Below are 9,160 nucleotides of genomic sequence, written 5' to 3' on the forward strand. Positions count from 1 at the left end.
TCACTTCTCTCTCAGACACACACACACTTACCTCTCTCTCTCAGACACACACACACTCACCTCTCTCTCTCAGACACACACACACTCACCTCTCTCAGACACTCACACACTCACCTATCTCTCAGACATACACACTTACCTTTCTCTCTCAGACACACACACTCACTCACCTCTCTCTCTCAGACACACACACACTCACCTCTCTCTCTCAGACACACACACACTCACCTCTCTCTCTCAGACACACACACTTACCTCTCTCAGACACACACACACACACACACACTCACCTCTCTCTCTCAGACACACACACTCACCTCTCTCTCTCAGACACACACACACTCACCTCTCTCTCTCAGACACACACATACTCACTGCTCTCCGGGTTCCGCTCCCATCTAGCCCCGAGGCCACGCTCCCCATCACTCCGCTATGCATGCTTGGTCCGATATGGAGATTTGAGTTTTGTGCTTTTCCCAGCTCATCCAGTCTGTTTGGACAAGCAGCTCCATAGCCATTTTCAAATGTTACATATGAGCCTGGCCTGGAACCCAGTTTGGGAAATCTGGTCTAATGCAGAAATTGAATAATGTTTAAGATGGGGAAGATATACCCTCATTATAAAAAATGTGACATAGAAGACACGATCTTTGGAGGTGGTGGCAGCAAGAACTGAGGGGTGTGGTCAGTTTGAGCCATGGGTCGACTTGATGGTTTCCTGACACCATCCCATCTCTGAGCCATTTTCAGGAACGTTTGAACAGATTCTCCCTGCACAATAGTGTTTCAGCACCTGTGGCTATTTTTTATTTCAAATATTTTAGAAGTGCTGAGAGGGTGCCTAATGACTTCAATAGCTTGACCATTGTCCTTAATTGGACACTAATGTCCCAGCACGGTGACACAGTGGTTAGCATTGCAGCTTCACAGCACCAGGGACCTAGGTTCAATTTTGGCCTTGTGTCACTGTCTGTGTGGAGTTTGCACGTTCTCCCCGTGTCTGCGTGGGTTTCTTCTGGGTGCTTTGGTTTCCTCCCACAGTCCAAAGAGGTGCGGGTTAGGTTGATTGGCCATGCTAAATTGACCCTTAGTGTCAAGGGGATTAGCAGGATAAATACATGAGGTTACGGGGATAGGGCCTGGGTGGGATTGTTATCGGTGCAGGTTCAATGGGCCGAATAGCCTCCTTCTGCACTGCAGGAATTCTATGATTCTATAATTCTATAATTGGCCTAACTAGCCAATATCAATGTGTCTGCGTGGGTTTCCTCCGGGTGCTCCGGTTTCCTCCCACAGTTTGAAAGACGTGCTGGTTAGGTGCATTGACTCGAACAAGCGCCAGAGTGTTGTGACTAGGGGAATTTCACAGTAACTTCATTGCAGTGTTAATGTAAGTCTTGTTTGTGACTAATGAATAAAACTGAATCTCGTAGAGTAAAGTGTGCATTTGGCACCCCCTTGTGACCTCAGTTAATCCAGCAGCAAAATTTAAGCCAAATTTTGATAGATGTGCTTGAAGTTATGAATAGTTTTAATAGATGAAAGAGCACTTTTTGTGAGAGAAAGATCTAGGGGGGAGTTTTCCCATTCTGCCCACCACAGGAATGGTAGCAGGCAGGGGACGGACTATGGAAAGGTCCATTGGCCTTGGGCAGGATTTTCCGGTTTCGGGGTACTTAATCCAAAGATTTGAAAATTAAATCCTTCATTCTTAAATTCAGATTCAAATCACATTAGAATGACCGTTCCATATGAGGAAATCTTTTCAAATAATAGGTGATTTTAGATAAAAATAGGGAAAATGCTTTCCATTCACAGTACGTGGGAAAGAGCTGAATCAACCTTCTCAGTAAAAAGTTTAACAACACCAGGTTAAAGTCCAACAGGTTTATTTGGTAGCAAAAGCCACAAGCTTTCGGAGCCTTAAGCCCCTTCTATCTTCTTGGAGATCCTCTCCACTTGGAGCCGGCAGTTTGCGGTGTCGATGGTAGTCATGATGTGGAGATGCCGGCGTTGGACTGGGATAAACACAGTAAGAAGTTTAACCACACCAGGTTAAAGTCCAACAGACCTGTTGGACTTTAACCTGGTGTTGTTAAACTTCTTATTGTGTTTACCCCAGTCCAACGCCGGCATCTCCACATCATGTCAACCTTCTCAGACAGAGGCTTCAACTAAAAAATAATCACTGGTTTGGTGAAACCACAGTTAATTGTAGCAGAGATATTCAGTATGAAATAAGCACCATAATATACAGAGTAATCTGTTGTATTTTCAATATTGGTGCTGACAATAATGATTACAATGGTCTGTTTTAAATCTACATGCACCCCTTAAAATAAATCACTCAGCAATCTTATTCCAAAAGACTTAAATTTGCCTGCATATTTATTGACTCAGCGTAACATACCCTCACCCTTCGCTACCCCCCTCCCCGCGCACCCCCGCCCCCCCCACCCCCCCCCCCACCCCCCCACCACACCACCACCCCCGCCCCTGGTTATTTTATACAAAGTGTCATAAAATCTGGAGAGAAAAGCTGCCTGCTTCTCTGGAGAGAAACACACTGGTTTTCAGTCAGATGCTTTCCCAGTTTCTGGTAAGAGTCTACAGGCTCCTCTTTATGCCCAGTTCATGTTACTCATTCAAAGAACTGCAATAAATTGGTTCAACTTGGGGGGTGATTTTTCCATCTCGCTGCGCCTGGCACAGATTGTGCTGATCCGGGAAGCTAGCATGCGGCCTCAAAATTCGGTTTCGCCTCTGGCGCCAAACAGTTTGTGATTCTCCCAGCCCCTTCCTAAGGGCGCAAATCGGATCGCACCCAGAAAGGGCGCAAGGTCGATTAGCATATTTAAAGTAGTATTTAAATGGGCATAGCCCGTTCAAATCCCAGCGCATGGAATTCAAAGGCCTTTGGGCACGGTGCAATTACGGTGAGAATCACTACTGGTCTCCACCAGCGGAGACCTGGTGTATGGTCAAACTGAGGGGCTCAGAGGCCATTGAAGCCCCTGGGTGGTTGGGGTGTGTCCGGGTAGTGCCCACCAGGCTGTGGGCACCTGGCACACTGGCAGTGGCCACCAGGCATCCTGGCAGCACCAGTCAGGCAGTGCCTGTGTGCCAGGGGCAGTGCCAAGAGGGTGGGGCCTGATTTTGGGCTATGATGGCAGACTATGATGGGGTTGCTATGCAGTGGTGGAACATGTTGGGGGTCATGATGGGGGAGCATGTCGGGGTCAGGCATGGGCAACCATCTAGAGGGCCCCAAAGTCAATGACCCATGTCGGGAGGGGGTGGGGGAACATGCCATCGATGGGGAGAGACCTGATGTCCATGGGGGGAGAGAGGGTTCTCCCAATGCCCTGCGGAATAGCATCTGAATGCCCAGAAGCTGGGCTCATCGGCGTGTTTACCCCCTCACCACGTCCCCGCCCCCCCCACCCCCGCCACTCCCCCAGTACTGGCGCAAAACACCCAACTCTCCAAAAAACTGTTGGAGTGTGGGAGGATTACGGTGCGGAGCGCGCCCAGGAGACCAACACAATCGCTCCATCATTCTCACCATTACGACACTAGTATTTTTGGGGGGAAATTCGCTATTTCCTTTTCACAGAACCATGCCGACTCTTTCTGATTACCTTGAATTTCTCTAAGATTCCAGCTATAACCTCCTTAATGATCGATCCTAACACCTTACCCATGACAGGCGTCAAACTAATTGACCTATAGGTTTTGGTTTTCTGCATCCCTCCCTTCTTGAGTAATGGGGTTACATTTGCTACTTTCCAGCCTGATGGAACCTCTCTGAACTCCTGAGAATTTTCAAAAATTAACACCAACTCATCTACTATCTCAATAGCCACCTCTTTTAAGACCCCAAGATGAAGTCCATCAGGACCTGAAGACTCATCAGCTTGCAACTCCATCAGCTTGCTTAGTATCACTTCCTTAGTGATTACAGTTATTACTGCATATCTTCTATAATGAAGACAGAAGCAAAATGTTTGTTCATTTCATTGGCCATTTTCTTATTATCGACTATTAATTCCCCATTGTCACTGTCTAAAGGACCGACACTCACTTTACTTTTTTCTTTTTTAAATACCTGTAGAAACTCTTGTTCTGTTTTTATATTTCTAGCTAGCTTCCTTAATTTTCTTTCTCCCAATTAATCTTTCAGTCATTCTGTGCCATTCTCTATATTCTGACCAACCAACCAATCTGCTACACGTCTTTGCATAGTTATTTGCTTTTTCCTTAAGTTTGATGCTTTCCTTAACTTTTAACTAACAGCAATTGGAATGTCTTCCCCTTGGATTTTTTCATTGTAGTAGGATCATACTTATTCTGAGTGTTCTGAAATGTCTCCTTAAAGGTCTGCCACTGCTTCTTTATTATATCCCAGGTCACTTCAGATGGCTCAGTCTTGTGCTTGATGCAGTTTGAGTGCATTGCATGGTGCACATCTGGAGACTTACCCTCCCATGTCTGCACACATAGAGGACCAGTGCAATAATTCTTTGGCCCTGTATCTGGCTGCTTCCAACCCAGGGTGGCCTGGTGAAACTGTTTGTGTTGTATCTCTGAAGCAACGTGGGGAGAACGAATCGCCAGCCATGCAGTATCAGTCCATCCTGTATGGTTAGTTCATCTATGATAGTGAAGAACTGTGCGGAGCTCATGAGGAAGCTCACCTGAGGATCTGGCCAGCCCCACATTATGATGTTATGCAATTGTCTGCATGTGATGTCTGGACGCAAGGCATCTTGGAGTTCCTGAATTCGACAAGGACCATACCTCTATTATCATGATGTCTATGTCGTACTCATGACCTGATTGGTCTGCAGTGGGTGAGAAGGGCATGAGCCAAGTACAGCTCTCCATGTTTGTAGACAACATCGAGATTGTAATTTACAGCTCTAGCATCATGCATTGCAGCCATGCAGATACAGTGTGGAGAGGCTATTATAAGCTAGTTATGAATAGCTGATGATCTGTTTCAACAGTTACAGGATGACCAGTGATGAAATTTCTGACAGGCAAAAATTAAAGCAAGGAGTTCCTTTTCAATCTGTGCACAACAAATCTCTGTATCAGTGAGAGCCCTTGAAGCAAAGGCTTATTAGTCTCCAATTCTGGATGCAGATTGCACCAAGTCTGTGCTGGCAGGTGTCAGCTGGGATAAGTACGGGTAATCAAATGCCAAAATATGGTAACGCTGCTGCAAGTCACTTTTTAAGACCACAGTTTGGGTGGTCTTGAAGAGAAGTTGGTGAAGAGGGCCAGTGACCTCACTATTGCATGGAATGAACTTCGAAATATATTGTCATATCAAGGAAGCACTGTGGGGCATTCCTGCCCACAGGAATGGCCATGTGAAATGTAGCCATTGTCTTGTCTGGAATAGGCTTTACACCATTGACTATAAGTAAATCGCTCCTGCAAGGAACCTGGTTGACCCTGAATCTGCATTTTGCAGGGTTAGGCTACAGCTGTATGGTCCTGATTCTGTCAAGGACAAGATGAAAATGTGCATCATGTACAACCCCAAACTAGGATATTATCAACAATGATCTCACAAGCTTGGCCTGCTAAGAGTTGCTTCATACATCGCTGGAAAACCTCAGTCCCTGTGGAGATCCCATAGGCATATGAAGAAAACAGTATCTGCCTATGGGAGACATGAATGTGGTTAGTTTTGAGGATTCTTCATCTAACGGGATCTGCCAGAACCCACATTTCACATCGAGTATGCTGAACACCTTAGCATTTAGCATGTCTGCAATCATCTGTTCCACGTCCTCATTGGGTGATGCGGTCTGAGCAGTACTATGTTCACAAGCACTGGGTCAATGCATATCTTGACTAAGCCATCTTTTTTTTAACTGTGGTCACCATTACTGAAACCCATTCCGTGGCCACATCTATGGGAGTTATGACACCTGGTGCTGTCATCTGATAGAGTTCATTGGCTACTCTCTGCTTCATGGTGATATTGACTTACTTATTCCCATGTGATATACAATTAATAGCTTACCAATGCCACAGTTGAAGAGCTCTTTGTAAGGTATCATCTTTGGGGCTTGGTGTTGTAAAGCAAGCACTTCTGGATCAAGTTGAATGAGCTCCAATGTAATGCTGTCCTAAAGACCTAATATTGGCCTTACTTTCTGGTCAACAGCCCTGAGCGGGTAGCTACACCTTCGGGGCGGATGGTTTGTCCAGCATAAGCCACAAGGTTCACCTGGGTACTGGGGTCTGGTGTTGACTAACGGTCTAGTTCCTGTCACATTCAGCTGGACAATATGTTGTAGTTTGCTCCGGTGTCAATCTTTATCTTCAGTCTTTCGTTGCTGTTAACTACGTTGAGGGTGGTGAAGATCTCACCCTTTTCTGTGACAGTGTCTACACTCTCGGAATAGAGTGCTGCTGGAGGCTCAGTAGCTTAGCTGCTTTAGCTGAGCTCCAGTTCATTCACCTCCTTCCCCTGGAGGACCAACTAACTGCCACATTGCTGATGGCAGAGGAAAGATGCTATGGTTTTGATTGGCAGCATTTAGCAAATTGATCCCATTTCCCACACTTGTTGTATCTTTTACCATATGCAAAACAAGCTATCTGTTCAGAGGGTGCTGGCCATTGCAGTTGGAGCAGGACACCGCTTGTACTGCAAACACTTCTGTTTCCTGGCAAAACTCTCTGCTTCTTTCTTCTGACTGTTTGTTTAACATGCATGGATGCTTGTAACATTAGGGGTGGCCGCGCTCACCCCGAAACCGGAAAATCCTGCCCAAGGTCAACGGACCTTTCCATAGTCCGTCCCCTGCCTGCTACCATTCCCATGGTGGGCAGAATGGGAAAACTTCCCCCGAGATCTTTCTCTCACAAAAAATGCTCTTTCATCTCATAGAAATCATAGAAACCCTACAGTACAGAAAGAGGCCATTCGGCCCATCGAGTCTGCACCGACCACAATCCCACCCAGGCCCTACCCCCATATCCCTACATATTTTACCCACTAATCCCTCTAACCTACACATATCAGGACACTAAGGGGCAATTTTTTAGCATGGCCAATCAACCTAACCCGCACATCTTTGGACTGTGGGAGGAAACCGGAGCACCCGGAGGAAACCCACGCAGACACGAGGAGAAAGTGCAAACTCCACACAGACAGTGACCCAAGCCAGGAATCGAACCCAGGTCCCTGGAGCTGTGAAGCAGCAGTGCTAACCACTGTGCTACCGTGCCGCCCCTATTAAAACTATTCATAACTTCAAGCACATCTATCAAAATTTGGCTTTAACTTTTCTTCCCAAAGGAAAGCAACCCCAGTTGCTCTAATCTCTGCACATTACTGAAGGCCACATCCTTTTCCCATTCCAGTAAATCTCCTCTGCACCCTCTTGATGGCATTGACATCTTTCCAAAAATATAGTGCCCAGAAATGAACACAATACACCAACTAGGGGCTGACCGATGATTTGTAACTGTTTAGTTTAACTTGCTTGCTTAAGTGTTCAATGGGGTGCATTTTCACAGAGTCAGTGAGATTACATGAACCTTTAAAAATGGCAACTTGGTCTGATTCTGGATTCCCAGCCCATTCCCAGCATTTCCAATTTTATCGGTACAGGATAAGAGGGCAGATTGGTGCAGCTCATAGGCCTTCATCCATGTGCTCCCGAACTGACCAGTTCCATTGTGAGGATAGATATCTCCCAGGGCTGTGCAGGTTGGGTGGATTAGCCATGGTAAATGCACGGGTTTATGGGGATAGGGTGGAGGGCAAGGCCTGGCCTCTTTTTGCACAGCGTGGATTCTATGATTCTTCTATGATCTCCACAATCTTCATGGAGTCAGACCAGCCTTTCTAGGAATCGTGGTTTGTGTCCTCTCAGAGGTATCATGGCGTATAGTGTAGATGAGAGAGCCTTTTGAATGTGAATTGAATAGATATTATGCATGCTTCCTTATCATCTTATCCCCATCCACCAATCCTCCATTCCCCTCATACTCTCCATGCTCCTCACACTCTCCATGCCAACCTTTGCACCTCCATCCACCCCAATGGCTCCTCATATCTTTCAGGATAACCTATGGAACTTCCACACCCATTCACTCAGTATACACTCTGTGCAGAACCACATTGGCCTAGTCACATTTTCACTAGACTATTAATGGACCTATGGAACTTCCACACACATTCACTCAGTATACACTCTGTTCAGAACCACTGAACCCTACTATATGCAAGATTTTTAAAAAGTCATTCATTCATAACTTTATAAAATGTTCCTTTTAAAAAATGTTTTCATTACAGTCCTATAAAAGTGTCAATCACCACACCCGTTAAAATATCAATAGCAGAAACCATAAGCACTTGACACCTCTTTACAATGCTCTGCAATCCCAGAAAACCATATGTACAGAAAGTGTCTGCAGCTTATGCAGATTGGGCTCTGGGTTAGGGTTGCTGAGCTGGAATTTGAATTGTGGACATTGTCAGGCATCAGGGAGAAGGAGAGTTACCTGGACACGTTGTGCCAGGAGTCAGCCACTCTCCTTGGGTTAGGTCAGGACAGGAAGAGGTGACGTGAGTCAGGCAGGAAAGGGGAACTAGCTTGTGTTAATATAGCTCTTGTCCAACAGGTACAAGGTTTCCTGTTACGTATGTGAATGAGGAGAACAGCTGCAAAATGAGTGAATGGGCTGAGAATGGCACCAGGTTAAAAGATGTTTGTTATCTGGGGGAGAGCAACGAGCAATGTGATAGCGGTAGGAGATAGTATAGTCAGGAGGATTGATACTGTTCTCTGCACAGAGGCAATGGCCTAGTGACATTTTCACTAGACTATTAATCCAGAAACGCAGCTAATGTTCTGGGAACCTGGGTTTGAATTCTGCCATGGGAATGGTGGAATTTGAATTCAATACATAATATCTGGAATTAAAAATCTACTGATGACCATGAAACCATTGTTGATTGTTGGAAAAACCCATCTGGTTCACTCAGGTCCTTTTGGGAAGGAAATCTGCCATCCTTACTTGACCTGGCCTCCATGTGACTCCAGAGCCACAGCAATGTGGTTGCCTCTCAACTGCCCTTGAGCAATGAGGGAGGGGCAATAAATGTTGGCCAGCCAGCAATGCCCAT

The sequence above is a fragment of the Mustelus asterias genome, chromosome 3, assembly GCF_964213995.1.
Source record: "Mustelus asterias chromosome 3, sMusAst1.hap1.1, whole genome shotgun sequence".
Lineage (NCBI taxonomy): Eukaryota > Metazoa > Chordata > Chondrichthyes > Carcharhiniformes > Triakidae > Mustelus > Mustelus asterias.